The sequence below is a fragment of the Crocuta crocuta genome, unplaced genomic scaffold, assembly GCF_008692635.1.
Source record: "Crocuta crocuta isolate KB4526 unplaced genomic scaffold, BGI_CrCroc_1.0 scaffold217, whole genome shotgun sequence".
Taxonomy (NCBI): Eukaryota; Metazoa; Chordata; class Mammalia; order Carnivora; family Hyaenidae; genus Crocuta; species Crocuta crocuta.
In genome coordinates this window covers 4,348,312-4,374,531 of record NW_027532208.1, presented here as the reverse complement: position 1 = coordinate 4,374,531, position 26,220 = coordinate 4,348,312, and positions in this window count along the sequence as shown.

The window sequence follows — 26,220 nt, the reverse complement described above, 5'->3', positions numbered from 1 at the left end:
AGCTGCAGTTAGGGTCGCTTTCTGCTAGAGGTGACACCTGCTGTCATCTAAAGGGGGTCAGGTGAACTGCTGTCCCCCCTTACTGGTTAGGGAAGGAGGGCGCTGACAGGTGGTAGATGTTTGGAGAGTCAAGAATGTCATTCTAGGCAGAGGAAACCACACAATGAAAAAGCTCAGAGATGGGAGGGTACGAAACATGCTTATGGAACAGAATATCGACCAGTCTAATTTGGAATGCGTGGTTTAAGTATGAACATGAGAAGGTTGATTCACATCACAGGAGGCGGCTTGACTTGCAGCAAAGCCGATTCATTTCTTTTTCATAGTCCACGGAGATCCTATTGAAAATACTTCAGTGAAGGAATAGAAGGATCCAAGTGACGTTTTCAGACCCTTTCAGGGATTTAGGAACTTATACCTTTCTCTGCTAAATTGAGCCGGGTAAAGGAACCCACGATTGAAAAGTGATTGCTTCACTGCACATCATGACGGTGAGGAGAGAACATCTGTGATTTCAATGGGAAAGGGCGGGGGCTAATCGCTTCCAGTTGCTGGGGGAGGGGGTTGAGTACAGAACCCAGGCTGGGTCAATCATCGTATTTTACACCCATGTCACAGTCGTTAGTGCAAGCAGTGGGCACGCGGTCCAAACCAGGACCACCTAAACCCTTTGACCTTTGGCCCCAACTGCACGCAGGAGTTGGCCATGGGATTTCTTTGGTTACCTGTTAGCTGTCACATAAAAGATCTTGATTCATATAACCACACAACACAACAAATTCCACTCACCAATAGTATTGACTTCGGGTTGGCTCCCGATTGATCGTTACCATTTTAAGTTATTAGACGTTATACCCTTTTGTGCGCTCTCCCTGAATTCAGAAACTGGGAGGATGCAGAGACAACTGGAATATGATTGTCACCAGATGGAATGATCCTTCCTGAGCCTGTATCTGTATTTCTTTTTTAAAAATTTTAATATTTATTTATTTTTTAGAGAGAGAGAGAGAGACAGAGCATGAGCATGGGAAGGGCAGAGAGGGAAACACAGAATCTGAAGCAGGCTCCAGGCTCTGAGCTGTTAGCACAGAGCCTGACATGGGGCTCGAACTCACAAACCGCAAGATCATGACCTGAGCCGAAGTCAGATGCCCAACCGAGTCAGCCACCCAGGCGTCCCCGTATTTCTGCCTGCTCTACCTTCATCTGGGGGTTGGTGCCAGTGGCAGTGTGTACGTGGGCCCCCTGGGCCACATTTGTGACTGAAGGTCTGACCCTGGCTCCAGCCTGCTTTGCATATAACTTTCTAACTTTATCTGGCTTCCTGAATTCTTGGTTAATCTCCCGCTTTGAGCCTGTCCTCAGTCTGGAACGAGGCAGCACAGTGCAGTGGGATGGTCATCTTGAGGCTGCCTGGGTTCGGGGAGCAAGCATGAATTTGAAGTGATGTATTCATTTAACAAGAATTCACTGTCCTGAGATCCAGCTGCACATTGGGTACTGTGCTGAGCACCGAGCCCTCTTGGTATTCTCTCTCTGTTCCTTGTACATTTGCACTCTCTCCACCAACATAAATAAATAAACTTAAAAAAATAAAAGAATTCACTAACACACTAAACACTGTGCCGAGGAGTCTCAAAATGTCACGTGGATTTTCCTATTTCCTTACTCTAGAATTTTCAGTAGGATCTCTGTGGACTATGAAAAACAAATTAACCGGTTTTGCTGGAAGTCAAGCCGCCTTCTACGATTTGAATCAACCTCCTCATGCACATGCTTGAACTGTGCATCCCAATGCTGAATGTTTGGCTCAAGTTACTTCAGGTCCTTGGGTCTCAGTTTACTGGTCTGTAAAATGGGACGATATTAACTATCTTGTAGAGATTACTGTAGAGTTTGAGGGGACGGCATAAGTTGGGTTCTCTGTATAGAACCTGCTGCATAATATTAAACGGGAGGTAGGTTTTGTAAGGAGCCTGCTTTGAACACCGCATCAGTTCTGTTGGATGTTGGATAGGTTTCTGCCTCTGTTCTTACCTTTGTGGGGCTTCTGGCTGGTGCATGTAATCAGCCAGCCTGAGCCAGACTGGTCCTGTAACCACATGTGGAGTTGTTCTCAATAGTGGGGTGCTTCCTATGGAAGGAGCTGGGCTTTCAACTTGCCAATGCTGTTTATGAATCATGATCATAGCAGAAAGGAGGGATATAACAGATCTCGTCTCCCAAGAGCCTTCGCTGAATGGAGGACAAAGGACAGAAAAGTGCATGAAAGGGAGTTTCAGGGGTAACTGGGTGGCTCAGTCGGTTAAGTGTCCGACTTCGGCTCAGGTCATGATCTCACGATTTGTGAGTTCGAGCCCTGTGTTGGGTTCTGTGCTGACAGCTCAGAGCCTGGAGCCTGTTTCAGATTCTGTGTCTCCCTCTCTCTCTGCCCCTCCCCTGCTCATGCTCTGTCTCTCTCTGTCTCTCAATAATAAATGAACACTAAAAAATAGAAAGAAGAAAGAAAGAAAGGAAGAAAGTAAGGGAGGGAGAGAGAGAAAGAGAGAGAGAGAAAGAAAAGAAAGAAAGAAACAAAGAAAGAACAAATGAAAGAAAGAAAGAGGGTTTCAAAAAGAGCCCATGGCCAGGTGCAGGGGATGGACACTCAATGGCTCTGACTTGCTCGCTTGTGACTCTGGCCTCCTTGATGAGGCCCTGTTCACAAGTGCAGCCGAAGACAGCAGCTCTGGGCCACTGGGGTGAAGCAGCACGGCTCCCCCAGCGAGATGAGATTTTGGTTGGAAGGTAGGGCTCTGACACATTCACAAAGCCTTAGCTCCCTGAATGGCCACGACTATTAAAATACAGCGTGCTTATTTCTGTTGGTACTTCTGCCTGGATTATCCTTCTGGAACCGACTAGGAGTGGGCACAACCTAAAACAATGAGCGTTTTTCCGAGGGACCCATTCCGGTCTGGCAGTAATGACATTGGGCGTGCTCCCTTTTATAGGCCTTCGCGGTCTGCAAGTCCTCACCACCTTCCTGCCCCGGGTCCTGTTTGCTGCTCTGTAGCCGTGTGAGCGGGGATGAGGTGGGGTGGCTCCACCATAAAGTCACTCAGAGGGCATCCCAGAGGCACCAGCAGAGAGGAACACCAGCCAGTGATGCACCCTTGGGAAATATGAGCCGCCCCCGTTCCTTATTTGCAAGCTTCAAACATAATTTTTAAGAAGCTGCTTTATTTTGTTTCTTTCTCAATCACACAATCTGCATACATTTAATAATATTGATTGGAAAGACTTCAGTTTGATGTGAATTTGACTTCTGGGGGTGCCTGGGAGGCTCAGCCGGTTAAGTGTCAGACACTAGATTATGGCTCAGGTCACGATCTCACAGTTCGTGAGTGTGAGCCCCGTATAGGGCTCTCTGCTGACAGTGCGGAGCCTGCTTGGGACTCTCCCTCTCCCTCTCTCTCTGCCTCTCCCCCCATGTGCTCTCTCTCTCTCTCTCTCTCTGTCAAAATAAATAAATAAACTTAAGAAAAAAGAACTTGTCTTCGGGATGGCTCTAGACTCTCTCTGTCCTGTTGCGTAGGTGTCTACATTTGAATTAAAGAGCAAATGCACTAACAAGCAATCCTTGAGATTTATTGTTTGCAAAGACGCTGTCAGACACCCCCTCAAATATTATTGATTTAATCTTTACAACACTGGTACAGAGTAAATGTTATGTACATTAAGAAAGCTAGGTTGGGACACCTGGGTGGCTCCGTTGGCTAAGTGTCTGAATCTCAGTTTTGGCTCAGGTCATGATCTCATGGTTTGAGGGTTGGAGCCCCATATCGGGCTCTGTGCTGACAGCTTAGAGCCTGGAGCCTTCTTCGGATTCTGTATCCCTCTTTCTCTGCCCCTCCCCAGCTTGCATTGCACTCTGTGTCTCCCCCATTCTCTCAAAAATAAATAAACGTTAAAAAAATTAAATAATAAAAAAATGTAGTCTTATAAAAACTTACTACTCACTTATTTTAAATGATAATGAGCAGAAATATTTGATGACATGATGAAGCATCCCTGATAGACTGTTAAGTGACAAAAGCCAGCTAGAAATAAGTGTAGAAATAGCTGTAGTGTGGCTGTATTTTTTAAAAGGCTATATACGTGCATAGATAAAGGTTCTGAGTAGCTATCAAACTATTAATATCCTTTGACCCAGAGATGATAGCTTCTAAAAGTTTTCTTCTTTGCCTGGTCTACAATTATAAAGGTTTCACAAAAATGCTTCTACTTAGGAAGAGTAATTTGTAAAAGGGCTTCTTTCAAAAGTGCTCCCCTGGCTTCTTCCGGGGGGAGGAAGGAAAATGTCTGTTTCTTGCAGTTTTGTCAAGATCAATCTCTCTGCCTGCTGTTTTCGAATAGAAGGGGCAAGGGAACGTGGCGGGGAGATGAGGATTTTAGGAAGGCCTTTGCCTGCCTGGCTGATGATGGGTGATGGCACCTGTTGGGGCCACCGTTCACTGTGATGGACAAAGAAGTAGAGAAATGAGGGGAGGGAGGCCAGCTGAGCAGCCTGCCCTGCTGAGCCCAGTCCAGGAGGAAGGAATCAGGGCTCTCTGTGACCAAGAACAGGGAAAGGCAGCCCCTTGGCCTTGACTTGGGTGCAGGTTACCTGCAAATACCATCAGCAATTACCTGGCAGCTAGTTTGCACCCAGTCACACTTGCCTACGGGGCTGCCCTGCGGAAATGGCTTTCCCCAGGCTTTTCTGTGGACACAGCGTGTCCTTACGGTAACCACAGGCACAGGTGGCTTTGAATCCATTACCTCCTTCTGCGCACCCTAAAGAGTCTACTGTATCGCCGCCCAACAATGGCTTTCCTGAAGCTGGTGGGTCCGTGTCAAACAGTCTCCACGAGAGCCTCTGGACATCCCATCTCTTGCTAACTCGCACCTTCTCCAGCCAACCCCTCCCCCGCCCATCAAGGATCTTCCCTTGCCAAGTTCCCATCATGCCTTGAGCAGATGGGCCGGGCTGAATTCTGATCCTGCTTCTTACGAGCTGTATGATCTTAGGGATGTCAACTAACTTCTCGGAGCTTCACTTCTGCACCCATTAAGCTCGCAGAGTGACAGCTAATGTTTGGAGCAGACATGAAGATGTGCTAATCTGCTCAGTCCTCACCCCAGCCCCGTGAGGTGTTTCGGCATGTAGTTTGTTTCACATTTTGGTGACAAGAGAGCTAAACCCCAGAGCGTTACAGAATATCCTCCAGCCCATGCCTATTGGCTGAAAGGCCACGTCCTCAAACCTGGGTGGCCTTATGCCAAAGCCTGCTCTCTCAATGCTATGCTAAACTAGCTTTCTTTTTTTTTAAAAAAAGTATTTATTTTGAGAGAGACAGAGAGAGCGAGAGAAAGACAGAGAGAGGAAGAGAGAGAGAATCCCAAGCAGGCTCTGCACACACAGCACAGAGCCCCACACAGGGCTTGAACTCAAGAACCACAAGATCATGATCAGTCGGACACTTAGCTGACCAAGCCACCCAGGCACCCCAATAAAACTATATCTTAACTGTCAGGCCAGTTCTCTGTTGAAGGATATGTAGGCTGTGTTCCTCTGTTTCACTGTTTGGTACAGAATAAAAGAATAACGTGGGCTCGTTTCCTCCAAAACTGAATTGTAGACTCACCTAGCAACATGGTGTTGGGAAAGAGACTCCTTGATTCTGGTGAGGTGAGTTGGAAGGGTTCATATGTTGAAGTCAGGCTGTGTTCCAATACCATGTTGAATCACTGTCATGGAGTCCATCATTCCTGATGACAGGTGCCTCATGGCCAAATGTTGGCCTAGAGTTGACTATTGGTGTTTTCCACAATGGAAAGGCTTGCTGGTGGGTAACAGGCCATCCACGGTGCCCTTGGTGGGCATGCCAGGCTCACATCATGTTCTCTTTTATTTATAAATTTATCGAAATCTCATCAAGACCCCACAGACATTTGTCTCTGGGGATTTAGAGGAACATGAAGGCTCTTTTTTACTACAAGAGGATCTCAGGGTGGTGTTCTAGGTGGTACATGCTTTTTCCCTTGGGAGTTGCTTTGTGCTAGTTTATCATACTGGGAGATCTAGTGCTAAAATGTGGTCCAGCCCAACTTTTGTGTTCTGCTGTGATGGAGTAGCCTGCCTCAGACCACCCTGTCTTCCAAGAATAACCATGACAGTTGGATTAAAATACCAAGACCTAACTGATTAAACAAAAGTCCACAAAAGCTGTTTGAAGGCATTGGAGGGAACCAAGGAAGCCATGGGGTCAAGATCCCCAAAGGAAGGGGGATCCACCAGGCAGGCCACCCAGTTCTCTTTCTCGTTGAGGACATTTCCATTTGCGAGTGGCTCGAAGTCAATAACAAGAAGAAAACTGTCTGCATTTCACATTTGGAAAGAAAATTAGCAATGTGATTTCTAAATTCTTGAGGAATTGGAGAAGAAAAACAAGTGCAAGTTAGAAAGTATTTCTCAAATTTTTAACTTGGAAAAAATCTAACCTAGAGAAAGTTGGAAGAAGAGCACCGTCTGCATAGTGTTTATTTATTTTTGGGAGGAAGAGGGACAGAGTGCAAGAGGGGGAGGGGCAGGGAGAGAGGGAGATACAGAATCTGAAGCAGGCTCCAGGCATTGAGCCATCAGTTCAGAGCCCATTGCGGGGCTCGAACCCACAAACCGCGAGATTATGACCTGAGCCGAAGTCAAACTCTTAACCGACTGAGCCACCCAGGTGCCCCATGTGAAGGTTAATTTTACGTGTCATCTTGGAGGGTGTTTTTGGATGACACTGACATTTAAATTGGTGAACATTGAGTGAAGTAGATTGCTCTCCACAACATGGGTGGGCCCCATCTAATCAACTGAAGACCCAAATAGAACAAAAAGACCAGCTTCCCTGAGCAAGTGGGAATTCCCATGCTGACTGCCTTTGGACTTTATCTGTACCACCAGCACTCCTGGGTTTTCACACCTGTGGACCACACTTGAGATTTTGCACTTGACAGCATCCAAAATTTTGTGAGCCAATTCCTTATCATCAATGTCATATTGCTTCTGTTTCTCTGGAGAGCCCTGACTCATATACTGCATCCGCTTTATCTTTCTAGTATTATGATTCCTATTATTGCTGAAACATCTACTAAGCCCAAGATCTGGTGGCCTTTCATCCTTAAATAAGTCAGGAGTAATTCCTGAAGAATAAGACTCTTCTTTGGTACAACCACTATAAAACTAAGACAATGCAGCATGGATTCAATATTATTATCTAATATAGAGTTCTTATTCAGATTTCACTGGTTGTGCCAATGTTGTCCTTCATAGCAACTGTGTTTTTCCCCAGGCAAGGATCAATCCAGGGTCATGTACGGCTTTTGGTTTTCTTTAAGCTGGAACAGTTTTTCAGTCTTTGCTTGTCTTTGTGACATTAGCATTTTGAAACATACAAGCCGATTGCATTGTAGAGTTTATCTAAGTGGATAAACTCATGGATTTTTGGAACACTACACCAATGGTGTCACATCTTTTTCACTATCACATCAAGAATCCTATAATGTCAGCTTGTACCATTATTACCGATGTAATTTTTATCACCCAGTTAAGGTGGTGTCTATCAGATTTCTTTGCTGTGAAGTATTCTCTTTCCCTTTCGTAATTAACAAAGAATCTGCTGGCAGATACTTTGAGACTGTATAAATACCTTGTTCCCGAACTCACTTTCCCTCAGTGGAATTGGAGTTTAGAATCTGTTGATGATTTTTGCCTGGATCTGTTATTACATTGATGGTTGCAAAATGGTGATTTTTCTGACTTCTGTCCTTCATACTCTTATTAGTTGGCCTTCTGTGGTGAAGAAAAACTTTCCATTCTTTTAATTAATTAATTAATTAATTAAGTTATCTAATCATTTATATGTTTTTGTCTCAGTATAATTCACAGATTCCTTACTATTCATGTGTTATAATCTGTTATTCTCATGATTTATTTTCATATGTTGTCTCCTGTATCGTTTTGATGATGTGTCATTGGGGGGAGGGGTAGTTAATTACTTTCTGATGTGCACACACACTGACTAATGTTCCACTGTATTTGGGCTCCTCCACTGTTCAAACCCTAAGATCAGCTATTTCTTTGAAAAGCCCTGGTAACTTCTCTTGGAAAAAGGTATTTAGAAACCAAGGTTTGGTCACTGAGTAATATTCTATTGTATATATATATATACCACAACTTCTTTATCCATTCATCAGTCAATGCACATTTGGGTTCTTTCCATACTTTGGCTATTATTGATAGTGCTGCTATAAACATAGGGGTGTATGTGCCCCTTGGAATCAGCATTTTTGTATCCTTTGGATAAATACCTAGTAGTGGAGTCGCTGGTTGTAGGGTAGCTCTATTTTTAACTTTTGAGGAACTTCCATACTGCTTTCCATAGTGACTGCACCAGTTTGCAATCCCACCAACACTGCAAAAGGATTCCCCTTTCTCGCCAACATCTTTTGTTTCCAGAGTTGTTAATTTTAACCATTCTGACAGGTGTGAGGTGGTGTCTCTTTGTGGTTTGATTTGTATTTCCCTGATGAGGGATGTTGAGCATCTCTTCACGTGTCTGTTAGCCATGTGGCTGTCTTCTTTGAAAAAGTGTCTGTTCATGTCTTTTGTCCATTTCTTCACTGGATCTTTTGTTTTCTTGGGTGTTGGGTTTTATAAGTTCTGTATAGATTTTGGATACTAGCTCTTTCTCTGATATGTCATTTGCAAATATCGTCTCCCACTCTATCGGTTGCCTTTTAGTTTTGATGAATGGATAAAGATGATGTGGTGTATATATACAATGGAATATTACTCAGCAATAAAAAAAGAATGAAATCTTGCCATTTGCAACCATGTGAATGGAGCTACAGTGTATTATGCTAAGTGAGATAAGTCAGTCAGAGAAAGACAAATGTCGTATAACTTCACTCATAGGTGGAATTTAAGAAACAAAATAGATGAACATAGGGGAAGGGATGGGAAATAAAATAAGGAGGGAGGCAAACTATAAGAATTTCGTAACCATAGGGAACAAACTGAGGGTNTTTTTTTTTTTTAAACATGGCACTATATCCTGGAAATCATGCTATATTACTTCACAGAGAGCGTTTCTATTCTCTTTTACAGCTGCGTGGTTAGAAAACTATTTTTAATGAAATAATAAGGATGAAATATCACAAAATTGTGGGATGCAGATAAAGCTATGCATAGAGGGAAATTACAGCTTTACATGCACATATTAGAAAACAAGGCTCAAAATCCCTTATCTAGGCATGCATCAAAAAACTTAGTAAAAATTAGCAAATTAGAGCCATGAAAGTAGAAGTATGGAAGTGATAAAGATGAGAAGTAAATAAAAATGTGTGATAGAGAAAATAAGCCTGTTCCAAAGCAGGTTATGCAAAAGATGAAGAGAACTGATAATCACCTACCTAGTAAACCTCTTGTTCAAGAACCCAAAGTGATAACACAGTTACCAGTATTAAGAATGAAAAGATCCTTTAGGCATTAAATGTTAGTAAGAAGATATAATGACCAACTCACAATGTAGTTGGAAGGGATAGGTGTTAGAAAATACAATTCACAAAATTTGAAACCGGAGGAGCTATAAATGTGAAGATACCTGGATCTAATAAAGAAGTAATAGTTTTAATTAGAAATATTTCCACAAAGAAAACTCTAGATCCAGATGACTTCAGTGGGGAAGTCTTCCAACATTTGAAAAAGAACCAATGTCATCATTGTACAAACATTTCCAGGAAGTTGGAAAATGAGGGAACACTTTTTAATTTATTCTGAAGCCAGCATAATCTTGCAACCAAAAGAAAAGACAATTAGTGTTCAATTGTCTTCATGATATTGAAAGAAAGAAATCATGTGTCATCACTCTTGTGGACATAAAATTTTAAAAAAAAATCAGCAAATCAAATACAGTAATAGATAAAAAGGATAGTACACCATGCTAAGTTGAGTTTATTCTAGGTATGGAAGGGTAGCTTAACATTCGAAAATCAATCAGCACAACTAACTATATTCACAGAGTAAAGGGGAAAATGATACGATTGTTTCAGCAGGCATAGTTAAAGCATTTAATACAATTAAATCACATAAAATGTATTGCATGCTAAAAGGAAAAATTCTTGACAAATAAGAAATAGAAGTTAGAATTTCTTAACAAATAAGAACTAGAGGTATATTTTGAGAAAGAGCATAACAAATAAAAGCTGTAATGAACATAATACTTGATGTTGAACTACTGGAAATATTCCCTTTGAGGTCAAGAATAAGATGTGCACTATTGCTACTTTTATTCAACACTGTGCTGTGGTTTGTGGCCATTGTAATATGGTAAGAAAAGTAAATAAACATATAAGGACTGGAAAGAAAGAATTAAAATGGCATTATTCACATGTAACATAATTGATTTTAAATCCAACAGTCTATCCAGATAAATCACTAGAATTAAGAAGTGAATTTAGCAGGGCCGCTAGAAAGAAGAGGCCAGTATTTGAAAAACAATTGTATGTCTTTGTACTAATGACACCTTCAAAATGAAATTTAAAAAAGACTAATTACAGTAAAAATGTAAAATTCTTAGATAAAAACCTGAGAAAAACAAGTTCAGCAGCTATAATAGAAAACTACTAACATCACTGAAGAAAATTAAAGAAGATTTAAGTCCCCTACTCGTGCTCTCTCTCTCACAAAAATAAATAAATAAACTTAATTTAAAAAAAGAAGACTTGGGTACCTGGGTGGCTCAGTTGGTTAAGCACCCAACTTTGGTTCAGGTCAGAATTTCACTCACGGTTTGTGGGTTCAAGCCTCACATCGGGCTCTGTGTTTACAGCTCAGAGCCTGGAGCCTGCTTCGGATTCTGTGTCTCCTCTCTCTCTGCCCTCCCCTGTTAGCACTTTGTGTCTGTCTCTGTCTCTCTCCCAAAAATAAATAAATATAAAAAAAATACTTAAGTCAGTTGAGGGGTGATTGACCTAAATTTCAATATCACCACAGTCAATATCCTAACAGCCTTATTGCATGGAATTTGAGAAGCTTCTTATAAAAGTCATATGAAAATGCAAAGGGCCAAAAATAGCCAAGATGATCTTAAAGAAAAACAAAGTAGGAACACTTATACTTCCATGTACCATTGTATCAGGCTCCTGTACTTATCTTAACGTGGTTTTGGTTCAAGGCAAGTCAAATAAAATAAAGGAAAAGAGAGTAAGAGAGTAGGAAAAGGCTAGCCATAGCAGTCATTTGATGTATGACACGTGTGATTCTAAGGTGATAGGGAGAAAGGTGAGTCACATTATTATTTGGGGCTGGGTCACTTGTTCATACACATGGAAAAACAAAAGTAATATAGACACCACCTGTACCATACCAGAAGACTTCCAGCAGAATTAGTATTAAATGGTAAAGGTAAACAATACATCTTTTATTTATTTATTTATTTGCTAATGTGTATTTATTTTTGAGAGAGGGACAGAGTGCGAGCAGGGGAGGGGCAGAGAGAGAGGGAGACACAGAATCTGAGCTGTCAGCATGGAGCCCGACGCAGGGCTTAAACTCATGAACCGTGAGATCACGACCTGAGCCAAAGGTGGATGCTTAACCGACTGAGCCACCCAGGTGCCCCTATTTTGTTTTTAAGTTTATTTATTTATTTTGAGAAAGAGACGGCGGGGTGGGGGGGCAGAGAGAGAGCGGGAGAGAATCCTAAAGAGGCTCTGCAATTTCAGTGTGGAGCCCAGTGTGGGGCTCAAACTCATGAACCGTGAGATCACGACCTGAGCCAAACCCAAGAGTTGGATACTTAACCAACTGAGCCACCCAGGAGCCACTGAATAGTAAGTCTTTTAAGAGAAAACACAGGAGAATACTTTCATGGAGGAGGTGGGCAAGGATATTTTTTTATGTCCCAAAAGCAAGGATCTTTGCCTAAGTCTTCCATGAAAGTATTCTTCTGTGTGTTTTCTAAGATTTATTGTTTAACTTTACCGGTTAACAAAATTCTGTTTGGAAGATATTTGGTATGGTTTGGTTTTAAGCCAAACACACACAGTAACTTGTATGAGCCAGCAATCCCAATTCTGAGTAGATGCTCAACAGAAAAGTGTATTATTCTGTGCCCAAAAGACAAGACTGTCCATAGTAGCATTTTAAAAAATAGCCAAAATTGGAAATAACCTAAATCTTCTTCAAGAGAGTAAGAATCAGTCATGATGTATGGATATGATCAAATACTCCCAAGAATGGAAATGAGCTATTCCACATCAATAAAATTGATTAATCTCAGGACGCTAGGGTGGCTCAGTCGGTTGAACATCCGACTCTTGATTTCAGCTCAGGTCATGATCTCATGGTTCATAGGATCGAGCCTACATAGGGCTCTGAGATGGCAGCTCGGAGCCGCTTGGGATTCTCCTGCTTGGGATTCTCTCTTCTTCTCTCTCTGCCCCACCCCCTACTCATGCTCTCTCTCTCTCTGAAAATAAATAAATAACCTTAAAACTTTTAAATAAATAAATAAAATTGATTACTCTCAGACACCCAATGTTGAATGCAAGAAGCTAGATACAGAAGAGTAGATGCTGTACGAGGTTCTGAAAAAGACAAAATAGACTCGCAGGGATAGAAGTCCATATATTGGTCCATATACCTTTGAAGAGGCAGTCTGATTGAGAGGCTTCTGGAAGTCTAGCGACGTTAATTTCTTGATGTGGTTACACAGGTGCATTTTCTTTCTAAATGTTGGTCATTTCAACGAGCAAGTTGTGCACACCACTTACGTTATACGGTCAATCAAATTCTTATCAAACAGAAACAAGGCCTGGCTTTTACCCCTCCCAGATGTCAGCTGAAATTCTGAGAGCAAAGGAGGTGGCAGGGGTCGACGGATTAAACTGCCATCTCTAAGGAGGCTTATTGAATGTCAGGAACCGTGTTTCGCCTATTTCATGCCACCTTGTCACTTAATCAAGGTAGCTCTTATCACTCCTATTTTACATGTAGAAATTGAGATCTAGAGAAATTAATAACATGCCTAGATGATTTGCCTGGTAAGAAGCAGTCCCAGAATGAACTCAGGCTTTAACCCAAAGTAGAGATTGTTGTGGGCTTTTTAAGGACCTGCCTCTGTTTTGATATGGAAAGAGAAGGATGAAGAGAGATGTTTTGGGTATGAGATGGGAGAAGCATTCAGGGACTCTAAATCACAAATATGGGGGCGCCTGGGTGGCTCAGTCTGTTGAGCGTCCGACTTTAACTCAGGTCATGATCTCACGGCTCCTGAGTTTGAGCCCTGCATCCAGCTCTGTGCTGACAGCTCGGAGCCTGGAGCCTGCTTCGGATTCTGTGTCTCCCTCTCTCTCTGCCCCTTTCCCACTCACACTCTGTCTTTCTCTCTCTCAAAAATAAACAAACATTTAAAAAATGTAAGTCACAAATATGGATGCTGATGTGTGCAGTGTAATGGAATAGTCAGGTAAATAAAGGACATGCAATTTTGACACAGTGTATCTTAAAAAGATTCTTAAAAAAAAACAAAAAACAAAACTGCTGTTTTATCAAAGTGTCCCAAACCCTTTTGTGAAAATAGACTGTTTTTTTTGCACACCATCTTCTCAGACATCCTTGACACGTCTCAGTTTTAGAAATGAGTAAAGAATATAATGAAACACATATATATATTTAAATCCTCTCACAATTTGGACCAAGGCACCGGCGACTTGCAAAATATTGCTTACGAAGCATTTCTTCCAGCTGGTACCGGGTATTAAGTTTTTAGAATGAATGTCTGATCATTTTCATCCTTTTTGTTTTTTGTGAAGAAAATTATTGATCAAGATTTTTAGCCTCATTTAATATACGGAAGCAGCCTTTCCATTTCTTTTACAAGCCACAGCAGGGAAGGAGTTGCCTCCCAGCTTCGCATAGCTCGAATCAATCTGTCTCACGGTGCTCTATTATTGCACGTCAAGCTATGCTCAGATCAGTTGTTTCTTTTTCTTCCCAACGAACTTTCTAGGATAGGAGAAATGTCATTTTTTGCCTAAATACTTAAGTTGTACAAAAATGAAAACTAATTTTTTAATGTATAATTCTAAATCTCAGCCACATTAAATCAATCACTCCCCTGGGTATCTTATCCTCCAAAATGAGATGCTGTGGAGTTAAAGTTTTGATACTCATGACTCTTCATCTTCCTTCGTGTTCTGAATATCCTTATTTTTAGACCGTAACCTGGCTGCCCAGATGTTCTGGTTTCTTGTGATATCTCTGCTTGATGGCCCCTTTTCCAGGGATAGTTATTAATAGTGACTCTATTAATTCTCAAATATGCCCTATTTGGCTGATAAGTTATATGAACACAATTATAATGAAAATACCCTTTCCTCTTTATTTTTTTAATTTTTAAAATATTTATTTATTTTGAGAGAGAGAGAGAAGAGAGTGTGTGCAGGGAAGAGGCAGAGAGAGAGAATCTCAAGCAGGTACCAAAATGTCAGTGCAGAGCCTGATGGTGGGGCTTGATCCCATGAACTGCAAGATCATGACCCTGGGCCAAAATCAAGAGTTGTATGTTTAGTGGTTGAGCCACCCAGGTACTACTCCCCTTTCTTCTTTAAAAGAAGCCCTGACACCTGGGTGGCTCAGTGAGTTAAGTGTCTGACTTCAGCTCAGGTCATGATCTCATGGTTTGTGAGTTTGAACCCTGTGTCGGGCTCCGTGCTTACAGCCCAGAGCCTGGAGCCTGCTTTGGATTCTGTGTCTCCTTCTCTCTCTGCCCCTCCCCTACTTTCTCTCTCTCTCAAAAAATAAATAAACATTAAAAAATTTAAAATAAAAACAAAAGAAGCCCTGAGACTGTCTTTGCAAACATATTGGAGTTCAGTGGAAAGCCCACTGTTCAACCCCAAGTAACTTTGTCAGCTCCTTAAGTGTTTACATAATTGGATCAAACTTCATTTTTCACTTTCCAGTCTGGTAGCTATTTGTGCGCTTATTTGACTAACTTTCCTATGGGACTAGAAGTTTGAAGAGGGCAGGAACCACATCTGCTTTTGAACACAATTTCTAGACTTAACCACAGTGCTGACAAGGAGGAGATACTCAATATTTATCTGTGAAATAAATAAATAACTTTTTGTTGATTTTTGTCCCCCAAAAAGCTGGCCCTTATTTCATTTGATTCTTTGTCGTGTAAGCCCATTAAAGTCCAGTGGGATGGGGTTTGTTTACCAAATGTTGAAGCCGTCATATTTAATGACTTGTCTATTATTATCTGTGAAACTGGAGACAGAGGTGGTAGCCTTAGCATATCTGGTTTTTAATCTCGGTAGAAATTCAGATGTAGTTGCAATTAACAGAGGCTTTATCTGCTGGCGGCTTTAACTGTAAGAACAAGTATTGTTTACTTAACAAGAAGTTTGAAAGTTGGCAGTTTCAGAGTGTTGACCGTTACCCTTGGGGCATCTCTCTGAGTTCAGTCTTCTCCCTCATGACCACATAATGGCTGCCTTAGCTCCATACGGTTTAGCTGCACACCAGCATTCCAAACGCAAATCAAGAAGACGGGTAATATAAGAGAAAGTCAAAACCAGGGTTGAATTGTGTCCCTGGGGGGGAAAAATTTGGAGTCTTACTCCCAAGTAACTCAGAATGTGACCTTATTTGTAGGTAAGGTTGTTATAGAGGTAACCAAGTTAAAACGAAGTGGTAATCCAGTTAAAATCAGGTTAAAATAAAATTAGGGTGGAACCTAACCGGATAGGACTGGTGCCCTCATAAAAAGAGGAGCTCTGAATGCAGAGACAGACACGTACCCGGGGAAGATGATGGGAGCACACGGAGAGAAGATGGCCTTCTACATCCGAGAAGAATGGCCTGGGACAGAGCCTTCCCTCACGGCGCTGCTGACCACTTTCTTTTGGACGTCTAGCCTCCCGAACTGTGAGATGACACATTTCTGTGTTACAGCAGCTCTCCCAAACTAATGCGTACCACTTGTGTGCAGATTTCCCATTGTTTTTTATTAGCCAAAAGACCTACAGGGGAATCCGGGCAAATGAGCATCTTGAGACAGCCATACTATGGGGTGGGATATCTCTGGTGTTGGAAACACCCCCTGGGTTTGGAAAGACTGCGACCCTGAAGAATATTGTAGCTCTGCTGGTGATGAAGAAAGAGGTGATGAGTGTTGAGTGGCCTAATCAATGGAATCTATGTATTCGTCACAGCCTGATCAATGTATAGTGAGATCTGTGTAACTCACATCAGACTGATTCTTTTTTTTTTCAACTTTTTTAAAATGTTGATTTAATTTTGAGACAGAGAGAGACAGAGCATGAGCTAGGGAGGGGCAGAGAGAGAGGGAGACACAGAATCTGAAACAGGCTCCAGGCTCTGAGCTGTCTGTCAGCACAGAGCCTGATGCGGGGCTCGAACCCACAAACCGTGAGATCATGACCTGAGCCGAAGTCGGATGCTTAACCAACTGAGCCACCCAGGTGCCCCCACATCAGACTGATTCTTTAAAAGTAAAATTGAGGGGTGCCTGGGTGGGCTCAGTTGGTTGAGCATCTGACTCATGATTTCAGCTCAGGTCATAATCTTGTGGTTTTTGAGTTTAACCCCTGCATCAGGCTCTCTGCCAAAGGTGCGTGCAGAGCCTGCTTGGGATTCTGTCTCTCCTTCTCTCTGTTCCTCTTCTGTTTGTGCTCTCTCTCTCTCTCTCTCTCCAAACAGATAAATAAACAACCACAACAGCAAAAAAAAAAAAAAAAATAATAAAGTAAAATTGACAGCTATATGCATTGCTCGGCGTAGCTAGGACTGGCCCACATAACAAAGTATTCCCAAATCTCATTGGCTTCATCCGACACAGATTTGGTTTCTGTGCATAATTCCTGCTGCATGTCCCACATAGACTGGCAAGGGTGCTGCCTCACAGGCCCTTGGTGATCCAGGCAGAGGCTGGAACACGGCGCCCTGTGGGATGACACTGCAGCAAAAAAAAAAGAAGGAACATAGAGGATCTCATGCCTGCAATTCAGTGCTTGGGCTCTGAGCTGACCGATGTCTGGTCCACATTCTCTAACTGGGCAGCGTAGTCACATGACGCTCGCTAACTCCAAGGCGGCGGAAAGAGCAGTCCTTCCGTGTGCCCGGAGGAAAGGAGAACAAGACGCAGCGAGCACCAAGATATGCTACGGCAAGATGAGACTGGAGCCGTTGTGCTCTCGCGTACCTGAGCTCCCTGATCCCCGTCAGGCGGACATGGTTTGGGCTGCAAGTAGCAAACCCCAACAGCAGCAGATCGGCTGTGGGTACCTTTAATTTTCCCTTGGAACCAGGAGGTGCCAGTTCCAGGACTGGGTGGCTGCTTGGCGCCCTCAAGGACTCTGACCCTGTGCATCCTTTTGCTGTGACCATTTTTTGTCTTAGGGCATCCGTTTCTGACGGATTTTTATTTTAAAAAATGTTTGTTTATTTTTCAGAAAGAGAGAGGCAGAGCGCAAGCCAGGGAGGGGCTGAGAGAGAGGGAGACATAGAATCGGAAGCAGGCTCTGAGATCCGAGCTGTCCGCCCAGAGCCTGACGTGGGGCTCGAACCCATGAACTGTGAGATCATGACCTGAGCCAAAGTCAGATGCCTAACTGACAGAGCCACCCAGGCACCCCAATCCTTTTATGTTCTTAAGATGAGAGGCTGGGGAGTACCAGATCTCACTCACTAGGCTCAAGGCAGGACGGGGGGCAGGTGGAAAAGGCGTTCCCTTTTATCTCGGAGCTTAATCCTTCCTGGGAGCCTCCCATACACACTTCTTTGGTTCTATTGCGCGTACAGGGCCTCAAGATCACTCCCAGCACAAGGGACCCTTGGAAACCATGTAACTGGCAGAAAAGACTATGGCCCTCAGCCAGTCATAACCGAGCTCTTGGAGCTGACACACCACCCCATTTAAAATTGGAGTTCTGGGAGCGCTCAGTGGCCCGCGGTCTGACCCCCACAATGAATCAAGGCCGATCGCCCACTCGACACAAGCACCGGTAGAATTGATCCCTGCTCCTCCCGGTCAGATTCATTTGCCATCCATCTTTTCCACGGCTATGGGGCACGATCTTCCTCTCTCCTCTGTACCTGAAGGGTGTGGATGAGCACCCCAGTGCCCCGGCCAGGCATCCAGCCAACGGAGAAGCTCAAGGAACAGACAGGAAGTGGTTTGCAGCAGTGCACAGAGTATCTGTTGGAGAGATCCTGCCCCCCAGCGCTGTCTCAATAATAACAATAATAAAATGCGATGCCAACCAAGTCTGGCAAGATGCTCGTATCTATTAATATATCTCTAATCGCAAGTTGTATCACATCATACCCTCAGTGTCTGCACAGACCTAACAAAGCACTGTCTGTAAGATGCGAATCTCTGACCCTCATATTGAAGCCTCCGGGGCAGATGCCTACTCCGGTCTAAATTTGACAATGGCCTCGGACTGGTACATTTTGTCGTTCCCCGATGCAGCTCTGTGCTGCAGGATCAGTGCATTGAAAACTCCACATTGAAAACAACGGCGAGACACAGGCTATGTTTATTTTCCTGGTCAAATCTGAAGCATCTGGAATTCTAGTGGCCATGAAGAATGTTCATATCTTGTCTGCAACACGACAGGAGAACTCTGATTCAAGCAGAAATGTGAACTTTTCATCAGTGGAGGTTTTAATTGAAGAGGTTCTTTATTTGTGGTGTAAGTAAAATTAGTATGTACTGTGTATTTATGGGTTTTTTTAATTTATTTTTTATTTACTTATTAAAAAATTGTTTAATGTGTATTTAGTTTTGAGAAAGAGAGACACACACAGAGCACGAGTGGGGGAGGGGCAGAGACAGAGGGAGACACAGAATCTGAAGCAGGCTCCGGTCTCTGAGCTGTCAGTGCAGAGCTGGACGCGGGGCTCGAACCCATAAACCATGAGATCATGACCTGAGCCAAAGACGGATGCTTAATGGACTGAGCCACCCAGGCACCCCACATTTTTTTAAAGCAGCTCTGTGTACTTAATGCGGCTTAACCAGTATAATTCACAGACGTGTTTCTCTGTGCCTTGTATACACAATTGAGTTTCATTGTCTAGATCATCGTAGCAGGTGTGTTTCCAATTCGAGCCCCGCCAAGTCTCTTTGGGCCACATCTGAAGACATAGGAGAGGTACCTGGTAGGAATATAATCAGATTTGTGTTTCCAAAAGATCGCTGTCTTCTGAGCCAGTAAAATGGAGGGAGGCAGGAAGGAAACACATGCCCAGATCAACATTGGCAACAAGAAGAAGATGGCAGGAAGAGGCTGGAGAGATAGGTGGTCATGTGAGAGAACAGGTGTGGTATGAAGTTCATTGTCAAATTCAGGTGTGGGGCTAGGTGGCTGTTCGCTGTGCAGTTCTTTCAACTCCTCTCTGTGCTCGGAAACTAAAGAAGGAAATAAAAAACATGAATACAGGTAGACCAAATAGGAGAGCACTGAAGACACCCAGGCAAAAAAATTAAAAATTAGTGTATGTTTGGTTATCTTTCTAACTGATGGGGTCCCTGGGTGGTTCTGTTGGTTGAGCATCCGATTTCAACTCAGGTCATGATTTTGTGGTTTATGGGTTTGAGCCCAGCGTGGGGCTCTGTGCTGACATCTCAAAGCCTGGAGCTTGTTTCAGATTCTGTGCCTCCCTCTCTCTGCCCCTCCCCCTTCTCAAAAAATGAACTTTAAAAAAATTGCTTAGAATTTGAACCAAAAGGTAACAATCCTGGCAAGAGTTAAATGGGTTGAACTGAATTAATTTTGATCCTTTGATTGCTGACTCTGTTCTACTTTCAGTCTCAGTTGAATCCTCCCTCTCTTTTCTTGCCTTTTTTTTTTTTTTTTTGGCTATTATATTCCTTTTCCCAAGGGTATGCAGAGAATAAAATAAACTCTTGATAAATTAGGTGCTTTCCCCTTTAGGACAGTGGTTTTTGCATTTTTTAAAAAAAAAAGATACCTGGGTTTCTTTGAAAAACCAAGGAAATCTTTGAACCCTCCACCCCCCACCCCCATAAATGCAAATATATGCCTATAAGAAAATTTGTGTACCCTAGGGGCCGAGGCACATTCAGGGACCCTAAAAGCCCCAGTATATAGGGACTCCGGTCAAGACCTTCCGTCTGAGTCTGCTGGAATGGGGCCCAGGTCATCCATGGGCAGAGATCTCGGTGGCTCCTCCCCGCTTGGGGTATCTTGGGGGGGTTGGTGCCTGGTACAGAATGTTCTGCAAGCAATGGAAGAATAAGTAGAGCAAGGCAAGTGCAAGGGCTTCTGTCATTTCATCTCGGGGAAATGGCAGCATCCCGAAAGCCTGAAGGTGGCCCAATTAGCATACAGTAATTAGAATCGCTGCAATAATGCTGCCTCCTCATTTTCTTTTGTGGGCACCTTGGAGGTAAGAGCGTTGCAGACCCGGCCGTGAGAGGCAGCAGATAAAGCCTTCTGTCTGGGGCGCCTGGGTGGCTCTGTCCGTTAAGCCTCAAACTCTTGATTTCAGCTCAGGTCCTGTTCTCACAGTTCGTGGGTTCGAGTCCCCTGTGGGGCTTCACGCTGGTGGCAGGAAGCTTGCTTAGGATTCTGTCTCTCTCTGCCCCGCCCCTGCTTGTGCGCGTGCGCTCTCTCTCTTTCTCAAAATAAATAAACATTAAAAAGAAAGCTCTCTGTCTGCACCCCTTCTCTAACTGATGCTTGGAGAGCGCAGGGCTCAGCCCCTGTGAGCACAGGGGAGGAAATGGCAGCAAGTCCAAGCAGGAGAGACCTGTGTCCAGCATGCAGGAGGGGGACGGGGGAGGGGCTCTGCCCACCTCTCCTCTGGAAGTTTCCCTGTGCTACCTCACCTGTCACCTGAACAAGGAACAACCCTAGTCCTCTTCCCTTGGTGAAGTAGCGTGGCGTCCAAGAGGAAGGGGCCGCGGGGTCCAGGAGAGCGTGGGAGGGGTCCCAGGGATGAGAGGGGGTGTATAGGTGAGACCCTGGCTGTCTCCGTTCTGGAAAGGCTTCCTTGCTTTGGGTGTCTCTCCTTCCCCAGAAAGGAGCAGGTGTCCCCTGAAGTGGTCGCAGAGTCTAAGGGACATTGCAAGGAGAATGGACGGCTGGGGGCGTGTGCGCATGTGCGGGTAAGATCAGAGAGCGGGATTTCAGAGGCGGACACTTCCCAGAGGGGATGAGGTTACAAAAGCCACTGATGTACAACGTGGCCTAGATTGCCTGTTTCCGGACAACGCGACCCACTTTGGGTCCCGCACGCGATCGCCCTCAGCCGGGCTTTGCAAGAGCTCGCAGGTCAGGGCCCCACAAGCCGCCAGGCAGGTGAGGCTCAGGTGACCTTGGCTGTGTCCCCTGCCACCCCCTTCCCGCCTTTGCCCTTCATCTCTGGCCTGCCCGCAGACTGGCTGCAGGTGCCCCGGGGTCCACGCGTCACTCTCTCACCTCAGCCTCAGAGCTGCGCTGTTTTCACCTCCTACCCGGTGGCCCAGCTGGTTTGGTAAATCGCCGGTGCCCACGGCTGATGGTGTATTAATTCCAGCTAGAGTGCTTTCAACTTGTCATTTTCAGGGAAGACTTAACCCCTTAACCTCAGAACACAATGACTTGTCTGTGTGCCTCTGCTAAAACAAAACAAAGAAATAAAGCCCTTTGGGTAGCTCCTACTGGTTTCTTAAAATTTTTAACATTTATTCACTTTTGAGAGATGGAGAGAGACAGCATGAGTGGAGGAGGGGCAGAGAGAGAGGGAGACACAGAATCTGAAGCAGGCTCCAGGCTCCAAGCTGTCAGCACAGAGCCTGATGCAGGGCTCGAACCCACGAACCATGAGATCATGACCTGAGTCAAAGTCGGATGCTTAATGGACTGAGCCACCCAGGCGCCCCTCTTTCTTTCTTTTTTTTAAAGTTTATTCATGTATTTTGAGAGAGCATTCATAAGGAGGGAGGGGCAGAGAGAGAGAGGGAGAGAATCCCAGGCAGGCTCTGTGCTGATAGCAGAGTCTGATGCAGGGCTTGAACTCATGATCTGTGAGATCATGACCTGAGCTGGAAGTCAGACAAGTCAGATGCTTAACTGACTGAGCCCCCAAGGCATCCCCTCCAATTTTCTTAATGGACATTTGAGACCCCATGTGACAAGCACTTAGGATCTGTCTCCAGCTTATGTTCTCTATGATGTCACACACATGTTACACTTCAGGTGCTGAGACTGAGGGATTCTTGCTGCCCTACAGCCTCCTGCTGCCATTTTCCCTGACTGTGTTTCCGGAGTGCAAGGCCCTTCTTCTCCAACTGCTGAAATTCTCCTTTGCTATAAGGTTCACCTCAGAGAACACCTCTTCCATGAGACTTTCTGGAGACTTCACCCTTTGTCCCAATGTTAGTGGTGAGTTTATCCTCTCTCACTTTTATTGGTGTTAGTTTTGTGATGCCTCCTTTATCCATCCATCCATCCATCCATCCATCCATCCATCCATCCATCCATTTCTCCCTCTATCCATGCATCCATCCCTCCACTCACCCACCAATCCATCCACCCATCCATCCGTCCACCTATCCATCCATCCATCCATCCATCCATCCATCCGTCCGTCCATTTCTCTCTCTATCCATGCAACCATCCCTCCACTCACCCAGCTGTCCATCCATCCACCCATCCACCCATCGGTTCTTGCATCCATCCATCCATCCTTCCACTCATCCCTCACTCCCTCCTACAACCATCCACCCATCCACCCAACCATCCATCCATTTAAACATTCATCCACCCATTCCTCCCTACCTTTGTCTACCATTCATTCATCCATTCAGTCCAGTTGTTCAGAAAACAAATGCCATGTGCTAATGTGGGTTCTGGGGATAAGCAGATAACCAGACACAGCTCCTGCCTCCACACAGAGCTTAGGGTCTAGTGGAAGTGAGGAACAGAAACGCAGAAGGCATCAGGTTGTCACGCAAAGATTTCGTATTTAAAATTGAAATACAAAACCAACGAAACCATGCCTTTGACCTTAAAGAGCTCGTAAGTCTGTCGGAAGAGACAGACACATAGATAATTATCTCTAAGACAACATTCTTCGTGCCATCGATAAAGTATAGATGAAATGTCATGGAATCGCACACAAGGAAATGATTACTTCTGCTTGGAGATCCAAGAAAGCCTCACAAAAGGGAAAATCTATGAGCTTGTCTTAATGTGAAGAGTAGCAACTTTCCGAGTGGGTTGGGAGGGTAAGGANCATCCATCCATCCATCCATCCATCCATCCATTTCTCTATCCATGCAACCATCCCTCCACTCACCCAGCTGTCCATCCATCCACCCATCCACCCATCGGTTCTTCCATCCATCCATCCATCCATCCATCCATCCATCCATCCATCCATTTCTCCCTCTATCCATGCATCCATCCTTCCACTCATCCCTCACTCCCTCCTACAACCATCCAACCATCCACCCAACCAGCCATCCATTTAAACATTCATTCATCCACCCATTCCTCCCTACCTTTGTCTACCATTCATTCATCCATTCAGTCCAGTTGTTCAGAAAACAAATGCCATATGCTAATGTGGGTTCTGGGGATAAGCAGATAACCAGACACAGCTCCTGCCTCCACACAGAGCTTAGGGTCTAGTGGAAGTGAGGAACAGAAACGCAGAAGGCATCAGGTTGTCACGCAAAGATTTCGTATTTAAAATTGAAATACAAAACCAACGAAACCATGCCTTTGACCTTAAAGAGCTCGTAAGTCTGTCGGAAGAGACAGACACATAGATAATTATCTCTAAGACAACATTCTTCGTGCCATCGATAAAGTATAGATGAAATGTCATGGAATCGCACACAAGGAAATGATTACTTCTGCTTGGAGATCCAAGAAAGCCTCACAAAAGGGAAAATCTATGAGCTTGTCTTAATGTGAAGAGTAGCAACTTTCCGAGTGGGTTGGGAGGGTAAGGATCGAAGTGTTCCATGTGGGGCCGGGGGATGGGGTGTGTGGGCAAAAATGCCTTTCTCACAGGCTGACCCTCAGCCAATAATCTCTCCTTCAGACCATGCCCCAATTTGCCTTGGCATCCATCTGTGCTGCCGGTGCCTGGCCAGCCCTGTCATGGGGTGGGCGGCCTTCTCTGGTCAGGGGTACAGTCCCTTGCTCAGGCTGTGATTCTAGAAATTTCCTGGGTCATTCCCACCTCTGGTCCCCACACTCTGTCACCTTACACCATCATTGCTGTGTTCTTCCTATAAAGCCACATCATTGTGGAAAATAGAAACCGCTTTTAATGGGCACAGAAGCACCTGTCAGCCGGCTTTTCTCCATCACACCCACCTCACCCCCACCCCCAACCTTTTCTTTTTAGACAAGGAAACAGAGTTCCTGTGACCTCAAAAGTGAGACCCAGGAAGCTGGTTGGATTCTGGTCCGCGTGCCTTAGAAGCGGGAGCCATCTGTTTGGAGGGCCCATCACCAACTGGCTGGTTCCATCCCAAATGGCCTATTTTAGGCAGAAGGTGGAGCAGAAAGCTTTCAGCTGCAAGTCAGTGTGGAGAGATTTTCACACTAAATGACTCTCTGTTCTGGGGAAATGTGCAATTATTTACAGGGTGAGAGAGTCAGGAATTCTTCCGTAGCAATGTGGGCAGGCATACCCTCGGCCCAGTGAAAGCCCAGCTCGGGAAAGGAATCAGATGCATTATCTCAAAGCGAGGCTACCCGTGTTGTTTTTACTTTTCGAAATACGTGGCCTGAAACTAGTCCTGAGAAGAAATCGCATTTCCCACCATTGTTCCTTTCTCTCTCTGGAAGGCAAGAACCCTGCCTAGTAACGACCAAAAGATTACAGTGTTCAGATGCCCGGCTAAGCATTTACATACATTATCTCATGAGTCGTCTTAACAGTGCTTGGGGGAGGGGCTAATGTTGTCCCATTAATAGCAGTTGGTCCAATAGGTCATGTCGCTCGCCCGCAGAGATTTGCACCAACTGGCCTGCTGTTTCCAACTCAACTCTATCCTTTGTCTCATACAGAGCGAGGCTGCTTTCTCTCCCAGCAAATACTTGAAGATGAATATCCCAGGCGTGCCTCATTACCTCTAAGAAGTTGTTTAGTCTTTGTCTCTTGAGTCAAGTTGGTCAGATGTAGCTAGGTTAGTCGCTTTTCCCTGGATGTGTTCTGGAAGTCTTAGTTCGGTACGATATTTCAAATATGTTTAGAGGAAATGGGGCCTATAAAGTAACCTCCCTTATTCTGGACATCACGCTCCTATTGATGCAGCCATCCCAGCATCTGAGAAGTCTATCACTGACAGTGCGGGGCTTCAACAGAGGCAGAGCCACCAGGAGGAGAGACCATGGATGCCAGGAGCACATAAGAAGGGGGGTGTACCAGAGACTGGACTGCTGCCTGCCTGGATCTAGTAACTACTTTCCTCTGGAACATGTAGCCTCTTGTGTCCTGATTTTCCTGGGGAAGTATGTGGGCTGTGGATCAGGGCAGACCTGAACGACTCTACCCATTCCTGGACTCTGAACTTGGGCGAGTTTAAGCCTCGGTTTCTTCCTTTGTGTTACATTTGGTTGGTCTGGGGGTAAGGGTTCCAGTTAATGTGTTTGAAGTCCTGACAGATCACCTGCTGCAAAGTGGGCATTTGACAAAGCACGGGCATCTGTAGTATTCATTCTTTTCTTGGATCAGAATGGGAAGGAGAAATAGCTGGTCTCTGGCAGAAGGTCCAACATGGCTCGTGATTTGGTCCCTGGTGATTAGTCACTGAGTGGAGTGAAGCCCTCTCGCAGGGTCCCTGCTGCTGTGAGTGCGAACGCTGCGGGGTGAGGTGAGCTGGGCACTGCGTTTCCCCCGGTGGGGATGTGAACAGCCACTTAATGTTTTAGCCAGGAGCGCAGAAAGCCCATAAGGGAATGCAACACAGGGGCATGCAAATGAGGATAATAGATGCAGAAATGCTTTGTAAACTGTAAAGTGCAGGGCACGTGTTTATTGTTATTTTCACACGGCCCGTTCTGTCTGTGTGATGCACGAACCTATTAGATCAACATTGAAGAGTTTCTCGGAGAAGGCTACCATATGCTGGCCAGGCT